This window comes from Diadema antillarum, unplaced genomic scaffold, assembly GCF_040938485.1.
Source record: "Diadema antillarum isolate AM-2024a unplaced genomic scaffold, OU_Dant_1.0 seq00001208_RagTag, whole genome shotgun sequence".
NCBI lineage: Eukaryota > Metazoa > Echinodermata > Echinoidea > Diadematoida > Diadematidae > Diadema > Diadema antillarum.
In genome coordinates, this window is record NW_027272001.1 from 389543 (window position 1) to 404210 (window position 14668).

The 14668-nt window shown below is 35.8% G+C and overlaps 1 long non-coding RNA gene and 1 other non-coding gene across 3 annotated transcripts; both read right to left on the reverse strand.

Moving 5' to 3' along the window:
* Positions 1-8013: 8013 nt before the first annotated feature.
* On the reverse strand, positions 8014-14218 carry LOC139744774 (uncharacterized). 2 transcript variants are annotated; one of them, XR_011711843.1, is made up of 5 exons: positions 13508-14218; positions 12649-12793; positions 11915-12012; positions 11265-11370; positions 8014-10054 (listed from the first exon to the last, which is right to left on the reverse strand). It is a non-coding gene; the product is annotated as an uncharacterized lncRNA (long non-coding RNA). The 2 variants fall into 2 exon arrangements; XR_011711842.1 differs by having other exon boundaries at positions 11915-12793.
* On the reverse strand, positions 8541-8613 carry Trnas-aga (transfer RNA serine (anticodon AGA)). Its single transcript has one exon. It is a non-coding gene; the product is annotated as a tRNA-Ser (tRNA).
* Positions 14219-14668: the final 450 nt, after the last annotated feature.

A 14668-nucleotide genomic window follows, 5' to 3' on the forward strand; every position in this document is an offset into this window, starting at 1 on the left:
AAGCCGAAAAATAAAACAATATCTGAGGACAAATGTTAATGGGTACCACAAATTGTGGTATTTTTTTTTTACCTCATTAACAGCACGTGCGCTTTCACTTCAAAGATGGGCAAGGCGGAGAGGATGAGACGGGGTACCCCCCCCCCCCCATACATACACACACTGAAGGAGCTTTTGTATTTTAAGATAATGATACGATGGAATGATTATGGAATGGAATGATAAAGTGAGAAACATTCATTTTATCCCGTGATTAAATAGAATAAAACAAACAAACAAACAAACAAACAAACAATCATGCATATTCAGGACATCGTGAACAGCTAAATTGTGGCATTTCCAGTTTTCACGTGTATATGTCTTTCAATGCGTTCTATAAGGAATTGGAGGTGAATAATCAGCAGGAGGGGGGGGGGGGTCTTAACAACAGTAATCCCCCTCCACACAAGAGTGCTTTTGTACTTTATTTCAGTATCTTGAATTTCAGTGACCTGATTCACACCCTTAGTGGAATTTTAAGAAAAAAAGTCAATAAAAAGGGATAATTTAAATGGCAAAATCTTTATAATATATACCACGTGGCGGCTATTCATTCTTTCCGCATGTTTGTTTTCACCGTTGTAAAACTGCCAGAATTATGTGTGACCCTCTCTTATAATAAGAATTCAGAATCGTAAAGCAATGAGACCATAATCATATTTATTATAATATGCTTAATGATTAATTTCATGACTCCAGTACCTTCACGACTTTTGCTCAAAAGCAGATCATAGGGTCTACTAACTTTAGACTAATATGATAATTTTCGAGTTATAGCTTATCTATAATTGGGTTCATTTAAAGAGTAATCTAGAAAAGAGTGTTTGTTTAAATTAACATCGAACTCGATTTTTTAGATGGATTTAGATTTTTATTGACTCTGTCGACTAACTTTCTGGGATATGAAAGTACAATATGATATGAACTTGAATTTTGTTGACTTTTTCTACTAATTTAAGTACAAATTGTTGCTTTCTATATACTGATATTAAGGTGAATTTATGTATGCAGGACTCCACTTTTTTTTGCACCCTTACATAGGAACCCTATAGTCAAGTAAATACTTGTCAGCTGAAGAAACCCGGGAGTAGCATATTAGAACAGGAAGACGAGGAGATCTTTGGGAATCATAGCTGGTATTTAAGGTTAGGAGCAAGTATACCAGCTATATTCCGAAAATTGGTAAATACTGAAACACAGTCAAGTAAATTATAATGATATAACTACATAGGGCCTAATTGTGTTTATATGAAGAATGGAACAGCTGTGAAGAAGAGATGTGATATGGGTGAAGAGGGAGGGGGAGAGAGAGCATGATGGTTAGGGCGGACTCACACTGTGCGATTTTTACTGCGATGCGCTGCGCTGCGACAATGTGCGATATCGCAGCCTGTTGCATTCTGTCGCAGGTGCTGCGATGTATACCGCACACTGTGCGATTTGTGGCCTACGATTTACACCGTGCGCATGCGTACATCGTACATTACGGCACCTGTTCATCATAAAGAACGGTCACCATGAATGAAGTCACTCGTGACTTTTTTTTTTCTTTTTTTTTTTGGCGACGTTGGTTTGAAAAGTACATGTATGTTCAAGCTTGCTTTTTTTTTAAATATTCTAAAGTAACTACAGAAATTACTAGATATGAATCGAATAACACTGTATATTCTAAGAAATAAAGTTAATAATGATAGAAAAAAGAAATGCCATATTTTGGTATTAATTTGGATCACTGCCTGGATCAAAGTCCCCCCCCCCTTTTTTTTGGAGGGGGGGGGGGGGGTTACGTGGTTGTAGGATTCTTGATCATTGGAAATAGTCATTTACAGCATATTACGCATATTTATGTAATTATTACAATGGGTAGAAATCACAGTAAGGGTGAAAAAGTACTGCTTGGTGGAGGTCTGTATTCTCTGAGTGCTTTTCTAAGGCTTTGATAGTGGAATTCTAGCATTGTGGTTTCTCAAACACATAAAATATTGTGCTGACATATTTTTCAGGTTGGCCCTTGAAAAATTCACTCTTGTTTTGTGTACGGTATGTAATTACCATCCAGATGTAAGGGAATCACACTTATTTACAATATATATATTGATTCACAAATAAAAACGTGACAAGAATAAAGATAATGATATATTCAAGTCATTAAATTAAATCTAGAATATAGACACATTGATCACAACTAAAGTCAATTCAATAGTTTATTTATTTCCATCATCAAAAAAGAAAAAGATAAGATGGTACAAAGCAGTTCAAGTTGTCGATTTGTCTTTCTATATCATGACTACAGCTGTATGCTTCAATTAGTTCAATACAATTGTACTGTCAAAAAAAAATGCAAAACTAGTAGGAAAAGCAATATCATAATTGTGCTGTACAATTCATATATATACATACTGCAGTATGGATGTCATAGTTCTTAAAAGTATCACACAAAGTGACAAAAAACATCAACTTCCATTTCTTTTCCACATAAACAATGAATAAATTCAGTCAACTTGAACATCTACAAGAAGTTCAGCTCAACCTGCAATCTAACATACTCTACAAGCAATGTTTACAGTTAGAGTTTGTGTTCAAAGGTACATAAACACTTACTGTAAACATACAGTGTATTTTGAAAAATGCCAAATTGAAATGATCATACCAGCATCCGAAGGGGTGCTTTGAGATGCACTAAATGTGCTACTGGTCCTAATCCAGATTAATCAGACACTGCATACACTGCAAAATACTGTGGCAAAGCAGTCATTTGAATTGAAATTCCAACTGTGTGTGAACCTTGTCAATTGTATACCTTAAAAATGTAATATCATTACAGGAGATCCCATCTTCAACATTGTCCATTTTCTGTCCATCCCAGATTATGTTGGTGCCTACCTTAGGCATTCTTTACAAGAAGAAGATGTGCTGGTTAAAATGTGCGGAAGAAAAAAAATAAAAGTTTCAAGGCTAGAGTACATGTAATTTTGGTTACACATATTACTTTCCAGAATTGACTTATAAGCAAGAAATATACAATTGTGTTACCAATAAATCAGGAAGATACAAATGAATGAACATTGAATTGCTTTGACTGATAAGGGTAAGTGGCAAATTGTAGCCTACAATGTAGCAAATACAACTATAACAATTTGCTGACTCAAACTCTCAGATGTTGAGTCCAGTAAAAAATGTTATCCATCGATACAGATAGAGGTATGATAAAAAACAAGCAAACAAACAAACATAATTTTGTGCAGAGGGGGAGATCAGCAGTTAAAATATGTATGATTAAAATACCATGCAGCACTTATATGGTAGCATATATACGACTGCATAGGAAAAAAATAGCTATCCCAGAACGCTGGCTGCTGCATTCACATTGCTCTAATTCAGAATTGCACAGTAACATGATTTCTTGTTTGCAGCTATAGTACAACTTATTGCAATGATACATGTGCCATTCTCCATTTTTCTAGCTCAAACATTTCTGGCAATACATGTACCATTGTCAGACTCACATTTCAATACGCTTAGACAAGGGCGATGAAAACACACTGTGCAATTCCATCATTGTGCAATGATTATTAAAAGCCTTGTTGATGTAGACTGGCATTATTAGGGTGATTAATAAGTTTACAAAATTAAGTTGTTCAATGGTCAAGTTAAACTAATATTAGACAACTTGCAATAAGCTCTCACTTCCACAAAGGCCTAAGGTGTTTTTACTCTGTGCAGTCCTGTGAGTGACGAAGAAATATGATGTCATGTCACTACCACTTTTGCAACAGTGCAAGTCATATACAACAACTTCAAGGTAAAACATCTCTTGAACTTCTGAAGTTTTCCATCGATTCAAAAGAAGTTTTGCTTACATGTTCAGCTCACTGCAAAGTGTGTTGCCGTGGTAACAGCACTAATTGCCCTCAAAGTTATGTAACGGCTTTAAGAACAGCTTTCTTCCCCAGTTTTCGAACCATTAAAACAATGTTTGGCCCACATACTGAGTTTAATGTAAAGTTGCACAAAACATACATTTCTAAACAGTAGTGGAAAGAGTGTTGCTATTGTCTCTGAACATTGTAATGGCCCTCACAAATCAAACAAAAGCTTGTGGAATTTTTCCCTCTCCAGTTTTCCAGTGATACAAACAAAACATGGTACATTTGTTGTACATGATTTAAAGTTGCAGGATACATTTTAAAGAGAAAGGGAAAGTGCATTGTCGGAGTAACAGTGCATAATCGCCTTAAAATCATGACAAAACCTTGCACATTGAAATTCTTCAGCTGTTTGATGGTATTTCAGAAAAAAAAAAGACTCACGGTAATTGCACGTAAATTTGAGTTTTTCGAGAGTACCTGTGTTTGTAGTTGGTGGGAAAACAGAAATCAAACCATTGTAAGTTAACATCAAATGCATGTAAAGTTCATGGAAACTTGCACTGGTCCAACATAAATGAAAGAAACAAGTCAATATGTCAGTTTCTTCAAGTTCCACCTTCACGACTGCCTGCTGTAGTAGCTACCACTTTCCTGCTTTGAAAAGTCACATTTTGTTTCCAGTAAGTCCCAGAGAGACAGCAATGTCATCCCACACCGATCTTGCAGTTACAGGTGTAAGTGTTGAGGTGAACTACATGACAAGGGCTAAACAAACACAAAAAAGAGAGCAAAAGGGAGAAAATAGGGGAAATATTAATTGTTACAAAAATGCATAAGGTTCCCTGTGAAGCAAATGTTTGTAGTTTAGGATGCCTCCAACTTTCCGCCCATTTGCTTACAGTGTTTACAGCACTTGAACTACACACATTAGCAACTGACAACCACAGTTGAGTTACCGAGTTGAGTTTTTTTGAAGTTCCTCGACCATGGAATTGACTGTGGAATTTTATTTCCTTGAAAAAGTAAAAGAACAATGTGGCATGTTTTTATTTTATACTTAGAGAACTTACGCCTGAATAATCCTTTCGACAGTGATCACAGATCTGAACGCCCTGACAAAAAGAAGTATCCCTTGATGATAATTCTTTGAATAAAGTCTACTCAACAATGTTCTTTGAAGTATGTAAATCAAATTTGGGATTTTCAGGTACACCCCAAATACATAAATATGTTGCACTTGTCTGTAGAGAGAGAGGAAAAAAACAACAAGAAGCATGTTTTTGTTTTTCTCTCTCTCTCTATTTTAGAGGTAAAGCAAACATTTTCCATTAGTGCATCATCAGGGTACCTACTGCTGATAAAATTTTGGTTTCCTTTGCTTCTTGACTCCTCCTTATCTTCTTAGGTTTTGCTTCGACAGGTCCTGCTTCTCCTTCTCCTGCTCCTTATGTGTAGCATTTCAGCCTTTGACGCCTTGCTGGTAGAGTCTTTATCATCTTGTAATTCCTAGTAAATAGGAGAAAAAGAAAAAGAAAAAAGCACACAAACATGATTACATATTGTATTGAATTAGAATGATGAAGAGGGATGCACTCCCCCTATGTCCTACAATGGATTCATTCTTTCAAACAAATGATGTTTCCATTTATTTCTAGAAATTGCTTACAATGACTGTATTTGAAATTCTATGAATAAACTATTCATCACTTTTAGGGTAGCATGAATGAAATTTTTATTTTCTTCAAAATACTGTAAAAGACAATTAAATTACACTTTTTGAAATAATATCTTTCTTGCTCTCAACTTAATGTGTTTTTTTTTTAATTGTCAAGCCACCATAAAAAGAAAAAGAAACTGATGTATTCACACATGCAGTCACATAAACATTTTGGAAAGTATGAAAAAGTGTTTATTTTATCTTCTAACATATATACTGTACCTCAGTCTCCAAAATTGGTTAGGTATCCTCATGGCATGTTTGTCCTCAGAAATTGCAGGTAAGAGAGGGATTCATGTACTTCTGCAGGACAACCAGTTGCCAGCTGCTCCTTTTCTGCTCTTCCTTTTCAACATTGAGACAAGCCTCCAGTATGAATTCCTTAGAGATTTCATTTCTATTCAGACCTGTTTAGGGTGACACAAAGGGACAACTATTTTCAGGCATTTATGATAATTACAGTAGACTCTAAATTTACCATTTGGGTAAAAAGGACAACATTTGGGAATGAATCTAGAGTTAACAAACACATATAGTGATAAACAAATTTATTCAACTATTCACCATTGTTGATCATTGGACAGGCCTGTACATAAGTGCTTCATAAATTCATATATCGTAATCATAATTATTTCAGTCATTTACTAAGGTCTAAGGGCTCGAAAGCTTAACTAAATTACATTATGCATTACATATAGTGTACGTTTAGTACAAGTATGTCAATATACATACATGTGTAACACATGACGCACACAGCATTGTTTCCTACAGTTTGCAATTTTGGATAATTCATGATTGCCTTTGAATGATGTTTTACATTCTGCAATCAAACTGCAAGTACAGATTGTACACCCTACAGATTGGGGCAGGGTCTTTGATGATTTCAGATTGAGAGTTCATTTTGATATACAGTTGTACTTTGTTATGAAATTAAAGGGCAATTAAAGTTAACAGAGAGTATGACATGTACACCGGTACTGTACTGTATGCTATATAGCCTTACCAAGTGCTGTGCACAGCACCTTTGTGACTTGCTGAGGCAGCAACGACAAGGCTGTGTTTATTATCGACACAGATTAATAAATGACGCACTGCCGGATAATCAAATACTTTGTAGCACTAGTCTGCAGACCTGAGCATGAACATGTTACAGCCTCATACAGTAACAACTTTCAGTTTGGAGTGCATGATCGATCATCACATAAAAACTCGGACAAACATGGATAAAATGTTAATCACCTAGTAACCTACATGTAGAGAGGGTCACTTCAGTGCATTGCATTTGTTGTGTGTGTGTGTGTGTGTTTCTAGACTACAATTTCTGTACAAATCTCCAAGAACAACTGATCAATCTAAGTGTATGTACCTCAGCTCCACTTAGGCCTTATTGTTAAAAATCTAGAGTGCTATACTCCTGGCTTAGTTAGGTAATTTCCATGAGACTAGACACTACGTCTACTCTAAAAAAAAAGTTTGGGAACAGTTTATTTTTTTTTTTTGTCTAGGATCTGGATTCATACTGCTTGTAACTATAGCAATGGATCTCAATTACAGTGTAGGTCTAACTCCAACGGTTAGAGTTCTAATTCCTCTAACGTTTAATACAAAATAGGTGGGCATTTCCACAGTAAATGGGTAGTTTTAGGTTGGAAAAATATGAAAAATTAAAATTGTCTTCAGAGTATCCATATTTCAGAGTTTGGTTGCCTAATACCTATATTAAATATTTTTAAGTAGGAAAAGATAACTTCATATTCAAATAGAGCTTGAGTGGGTATGTAAGTAAGACATGTGTAATAGCTATGGGGGCGAACGCGTGTAACACATAGAGTAGGACAGAAATATTGGAATGATGGATTCCTCATACAAAGAATACAAATATTGATTTGAAATCATCTGACACTATTTATTGTGCTGATACATTGTGATAAGAACAATTTAGGGTGTCCATATTTGTGAAAACATTCATTATTTGTGTCATTTTGAAGTGTGCATTCATGATTAATGCCAGAAAATTTGTGCATCATATCCGAAAGGTGAGATCATGTTTGTACCAAGTTCCTCCATAATCGGGCAAACTGTTGTCATATTCAATATCTGTATGGGTGCATGTGTGTGTGAGGAAAAGCCAAAGCTTCATTGGCATGGAGTTTCTTGAAATTCCAAAGTACATGATATGATATGTATCACTGCATTAGTGGTGAACGTATGTAACACAAGAGTAGGACAGAAACTTGAACTCTACAGAGTTTTTTAATTTCCAAGGTATACAATACACTCCCATTCTCCAGTATATTGTGTAATTTATTTTAAACCGCAATGTGCAGTATATAAAAAGGCTGAAATATCGAAATATTGTATGCAAAGGAGCATTTTGCTGTTGTCATTGGGTCAGCAGTTACCATTTCGTGTCCATTACACCTTGAATTGATATTCCTACATACACATACATGTAAATCAAGTGGATTGTATTTGCCTGTCCAAATTTAAAACTAAAGTGATTTGTTTTTTTACTGATACAAAATTACATACAAATGTTAAGATACAGTTTATAAGGAATTAACTAGAATTTCAGTCATCACATCCCAAACTCAATCAACACACAGGCTCTGGAAACAAGAATTAAAACTTGCATTGTTCATTTTTTCTATTGCATTTAATGTCCATCAGCCACAGTCAGAAACATAAAGCAGTTAATGTACCAATAGCTGATTTCAATGTGAAAAGAAACTGTCATTTGATAGTGCAACAGTTAAATCTGTTCATTTCAATTTACATTCATTTGAAAATGAATAGTTGTAACATTCATTATTAAAGGAAATAATCCTAATAGGAAATCAATACACAAAGAATGACACTTTCTGAATTGTTCAGTGTTTCTATAGTAGCCATGATATAAAAAATCATGGGCGTACATACTCGAGCAGGATTTGAACCTACGACCCCCTGATCTCTGGACAGGCGTCATCTCCACTAGACCATCGAGCTTCTGCCTGACAGCAGAAAAAAAATTAATAAATCATGGACGTACATACTCGAGCAGGATTTGAACCTACGACCCCCTGATCTCCGGACAGGCGTCATCTCCACTAGACCACCGAGCTTCTGCCTGACAGCAATGAAAACATCTTGACAGAAAAATTCCATGAATTTGAAAGCGCCCTTTTCTTTGCCTGCCAATTCAATGCAGTATGGTGTATCTAGGCTCATACAGGCTCCATAAACAAGAATTAAACTTGCATTGTTCACTCTTCTATCGCCTTAATGTCCATCAGCCATAGTTAAGAAACATATGGTTTATCAAGAATAATACTGATATCTCCTTATACTTTCGGCTTTATTGCAAACATTTTAAATGGTAGGATATTGTGATACAACAGACCGACACATATGCATCAAATGTGATATCTTGAACATATTTCAAATCACTGCTCCCAAAGGTAAACTGGACCTTTAATGTAAATCAGTCACAGTAAGAAACATAAAAAAGTTAATGTGCCATCAACTGTTTTCGAAGAATAACACTTTCCGAAATGTTCAGGTACTGTCAGAGAACTCTTAACTTTACAATCTATGAGTTGATTTGTAAATTAGACCAAAAAAAAAAAAAAAAAAAAACACGCACACAAAAAAAAACCCACCCTTTTTATGTGCCCGCCCATTCGATACATATGCATTCAAATGGTGTATAAGGCCCATCCTGGAATTTCAGTCATCATATTCCAAACTCGATCAACATACAGGCTCTGAACACAATAAAAACTGACATTGTTCGTTCTTGTATCGCCTTAATGTTCATCAGCCACAGTAAGAAACAAAGCAGCTAATGTAACAACTTTTTTTATTCAGTTGTATCCCTGTTTATATCTTGCTTTACAACAAAAGGGATGGTAAGTATTGATTTAGGTAATGACTCAGCTTTTAACTTTTTGAAATAGCATATACCAGGTAGGTTCTCTTAAAGGCATTGAAAGTTTACTTAAGTGAAAATCAGTTTTGAAAAGGCTGAGATATCCAAAAAGAAAGTTGAACAAAGTGATCCTCATAAAAGTTGAAACCCAGATCTTCTATTTCAATAACATTGGTTTACTTTGTGGTTTCATACCTCAGCCATTTGAAGACCATGTTTCATAAGCTAAACTTTGAATTCCTTGTAGAATTGTATGCTCATAAAAATTTCATAAGTGGTTTCTTATTACATTGTATCTTGCAAAAAATTAAAAGCTCAAGTCATATCTGATATAGTTTACAACTTGAAGGAAAAAACAACAACTGCTGTCTTGTGGTGCTTTGCTCCTCCAAGAGAATGGGATCAGGCATTCTGCACAGGATATTGTTTGTAGATTCTCTGGAGACGTCATCTTTGAACAACCACTTGAAAACTCCATGCCTTGGTTTCCCCATCAAGTCATCATCCAGGATGTCTTACCTGTCAAAAAAAAAAAAATATACATACATAATCAACAAATACATATATTGATTTCATTTTATCACAATTTTTGAAAGTTTGGAATATTCCTACATACTGAGTGCAGATAAAAGATTGTTCAAAAGCCATGTACATGTCACCCGCAATTGAAATAATCATAGTTAAACATTTTGCTGCATAGTTATTCAGTAAACCAAGCAATAAAATACACAAACTACAAATACAGTAGACTCTTATTTTTTTTTTAAAGGAATTTTAGAAAAAAAAAAAACTGTTACTGTAGAAACAAAAGTATGTGTAGCCATCCAATTAGAAGAGCTGTGTTTTATCTAACAATCTTCATTCAAAGACATCTAATAATAAAACATTTCCAATAAGTTTTGAATACACTTGTACAGGATTATAGAAATTTGGAGGAGGCCGTGAGTTATCGCTATCTTCGAAAGGTAATGTGTAATATTTATTTTTTGCTGCAGACAGCAATTGAGTATCAACACCTCTGCACAATGTTTGCCCTCTTGAATTTCTTTTCTGTTTGATTATTTAGTAATGTATGCAATATTTATAGATTTTGGGAAATAAATAAAGAATACTTCTGTACATAAAAGCAATGTATGTTTGTCATAGAAAAATAAAAGTTGACCTCCAATCTATCAACCCACCTAGCAACCTTTCCTGGCCAAAGTAAAAAAAAAAAAAGAAGGATAGGTGTAATTCTTGGTATCGCCAATACTTAGTTGCCGTGCGGAGATCAGTGTTCTAGATTCATTATGAGATAGCTTACAGGACAAACTTGACCTGGTTTTGGCTGCTCATGCACTCAGATCATGCTCTATCTTTATCCAGAGGTATTTTTGTTGAAGATTTCTTCGCTTTCCATCATGTGACCAGCACATTGAAGCCTTGCAGTAGTGAACCAGGACTCTAGTGACCGCAAATCAGTAAAACTTAAAAACTTCCAACTCTTTTAAGCTGAATTTTAACCAAGAAAAAAGGGATGGCAATGGAAAAGCAGACAATTAACTCCATTGAATCATATGGCAACTGCGACCTCTACTTAGCGTGAGACAACCAGAAGTGAACAAGGGCACAAAAGAATCCCAAAGTGTATCTGTGACAGAGCTCTTCAGCATGCACAGAAGTTTTTTGCGCACTGGCGATACCGAGAATTGATTGCAACTTCATGAAAATATGCATACATTGTACATACCTTATCACTGGAAAGCAAACATGCTTGGCGTGATGAAGAGATGCTCTGGGCACTCAGAGATTTAAAAAATTTCCATCAAAAGCTGTAGAACACGGCAATGCAGCTTCTATAAATAAAATGATAATAACATCTGGTGAAAACCCCGATAACCACAGATATGGCTACACGACAACGGATAAAGATATTACCAAAAACAACAAAAGGAGGGCTAACTACAATTGTACATAATCATTCAAAAAGATATCTATGATAAAATCTTTATAATAAAGAAGAATATGCCATAGTGTCAAAAAATATGGAGGCCATGGCTTCTATCTTTGAAGGGTAACAATCACTGTTTGTTTCACACTGTAGAAAGCAATTCAATATCTCCTACAAACATCCTACACAAACTGCTCTGCAATCATTTATTCATGTATGCACTATAAATTTATATACTTTAAAAATGAATAAGAAATAGTCCTGTACATAAAAGGAACTTCTTTTTTTTTTGTCATGGTCTGAAAAAAAAAAAAAAAAAAAAAATATATATATATATATATATATATATATATTATGCACCCTTAATATATTGAGTGCCAATGTAGCAGCCTTTTTGGACAAAAAAAAAAAGGAAGATTACATAATGAAATGAAAATATGCATTCACACCTTATCACTGAAAAGCAGACAGGCTAGTCATGATGAAGGGATGCTCTGGGCACTCAGAAAATCTCCACCACAAGCTGTAGAACAGGGCCACGCAGCTTCTATAGTGATAATCGTATCAGAAGAAAACCCCAAATATGCACACATGTGGCTACATGACAATGGACCAAAATATCATGGAAGACAACAAAATGAAGACTACACATGTACCAGTTCTATGACATCTACAAATAAAATATTTACAATACATAATAGCATGGCATTAAAATATGGAGGTCATGGCTTCTTTGAAAGGTATTACTGTTACTTGTAATGTTTGTTTTCCACTGTAGAAAGAGATTTAATATCTCCTACACAATTTGCTTAGTGGTCATTAATTCATACGTGCAATACAAATTTATAATCTTCATTAAATAAATACAAAATAGTTCTGTAAATAAACATAACATCGCAGAATTTCTGCGAAGTGAAGTTGCGGAACTTTGGTCATGTCATACATTTATTAGAGCAGAAAGATTTGGGGCTGATTTCATGACAGGGATCGTTTTTAGGACACGACACAGGCCAGCAAAGAGCGAACATGGTGGATGGTGCGACAGCTGGAATGAGGCTCTGCACAGATAACTGTCCAGGCCACAAAAGACAGGGTGTTATGGACATATTGTACATTGAGTCAGGGTCACTTAGCTCCAACGAGCCCTCCCGCAAAATCACAAAAATATGTATATACACCTCACCGTAACACTGGTAAGCAGACAGGCTGGGCACCAGCATGATGATCGAAGGGACGCTCTGGTCACTCACAACACAGATTGAATCACCACTAAAAGGTGCAGAACAGGGCAGCACAGCTTCTCACATAACAGTTGCTAGTTGTCTAGTCTACATCAAAACATAGAAATACAATCTAAATAAATATATCATATCATGAGAGAACTGCAATCCATGAGCTCATATGGCTGAAGGACAACATTAACAACGTTAGAAGTCGAGTTTGCACTTTGCTTAGGCAGAAATAAATCAAGTCAAATCCCGATGTAGGCCTGGTAAATTTTCTTTTCTAACTTGTTTGATCATGGGTGTCTACATACACAAACGATATCGTGTGGTTACAACACTTGCACTTAGGACTCATGTCACTAGCGTAGCGCTAGCCTGGCTTTCGAAATTCAATATTAAAATGTTACACTTACACTCGTTTACGTTTCGTAAACTGAATAGCGAGTTAACGTTAACACGGTTACAGTGCGTCAGCTCACGATGGACAGTGGAGTTAAACTTGTATTCAGCCATTCTAAGTACCACTCTTGGCTTAGCTTTCGATCATTGCTGTTTTGTCACTGTCAGTTTGGTTTTATTTTGAGGAAAAAATATTACGAAAAGATGAAAAGAAAGATTATTTGAAGCTGGAAGCAACGAAGAATTTACTAACAAAAAATAACACATGTGGGACTTGGCTCAGTTATCGTCCGTGTGAACTCGAAAACGAGTAGTGAATGCTAGCATACAGAGAATCTCAAAAGAATTTCTAATAATGCCAGCAGGGCCATTAATCCTAAAAATACGGAAGATTCTACTCTAGAATGCAAAATTTACCTTTTGTCAGTGAGAGTCGTAATCACCTCCGTCATATTCAGATCTGAGCAGTCGATGCTGGATTGTACGCAATGCAGACATAACACGGGAAATTTCATGCGAACGATACGCAACCTCGGACAGAACGGCGCGAAACAAGGAGGTAAGCAAGACATGGGAACGATCTGTCTGAGTTACGCGCGTGCGAACACACGTAACGAAGACCGATTGTAGATTCTGTCCACCGTTCGTGCGTCCCACCAAGCGGAGCGTACCCACTGAACGCACGTAACATACTGGACAGAATTAGAAACGGAAGCTGAAGCTAGATAACTAAATGTTCTGAAAAGACAGCTATGCTTATGGCGCGAAACCGAAAGCAGATGTCTAACTTCAGGGTAGTGTCGGCGTTTCCGTGTTAAATCGAACGACTCTGGAGTGTCTCAACTAGCAGTTACGTACGTTCGCGGCGTGGACAGAAAATTGAATTTGGTAACTTTGAATACGGATATTAAATATTTGATTTAATTTTCTGTTGAATTAGTGAAACCTAACTTGAAACTGTGGTCAGCAAAGTGTATTTAACACAAAATAACTGCACTCTGACGCCTGGAAACCAAACGAAATTGAGGCCGAACGTACGTAACTGAAGTAGGACAGAACGCCGACCTTTTTGGTCCAGCTTGCTTTCCACTCTCTCAAAACTCGTGTAATCGTTCAGGGCGAGCAAGAAAGTGATTTCTCGGTGTATTGGCGATAAATTTTGAAGTATAATCCATCCAGGGTGCGTGTCTTCTAAGAAAATTTATTTTATACAAGTTACAATTTATGTCAATTTTTATTTCAAATTTGCACATTATCAACAATATTAAATAAAAACAAACAAACCAGCACATCACAAAAAAATGACAAAAAGACTCAACGAGGTTGAATATTTTATTTCACCTTGCCACATTTATTCACGAAATAAACAAAAAAAGATGATTAAAACAAATATATTCAAATAAAATTGCTCTATGTCTAGAGTGCATAAAACTACCCATTTACCGTGGAATTGCCCAGGTCTAAGCCTACGGTTCTAGCGTTAGACCACAGCCAAGGGCAGGAAAGGCTAGCACAGCTACTGACAATCTAGATCCAGTAGGTGCCTATGCCTAAGTAATAATCGACACTGTATTTCTG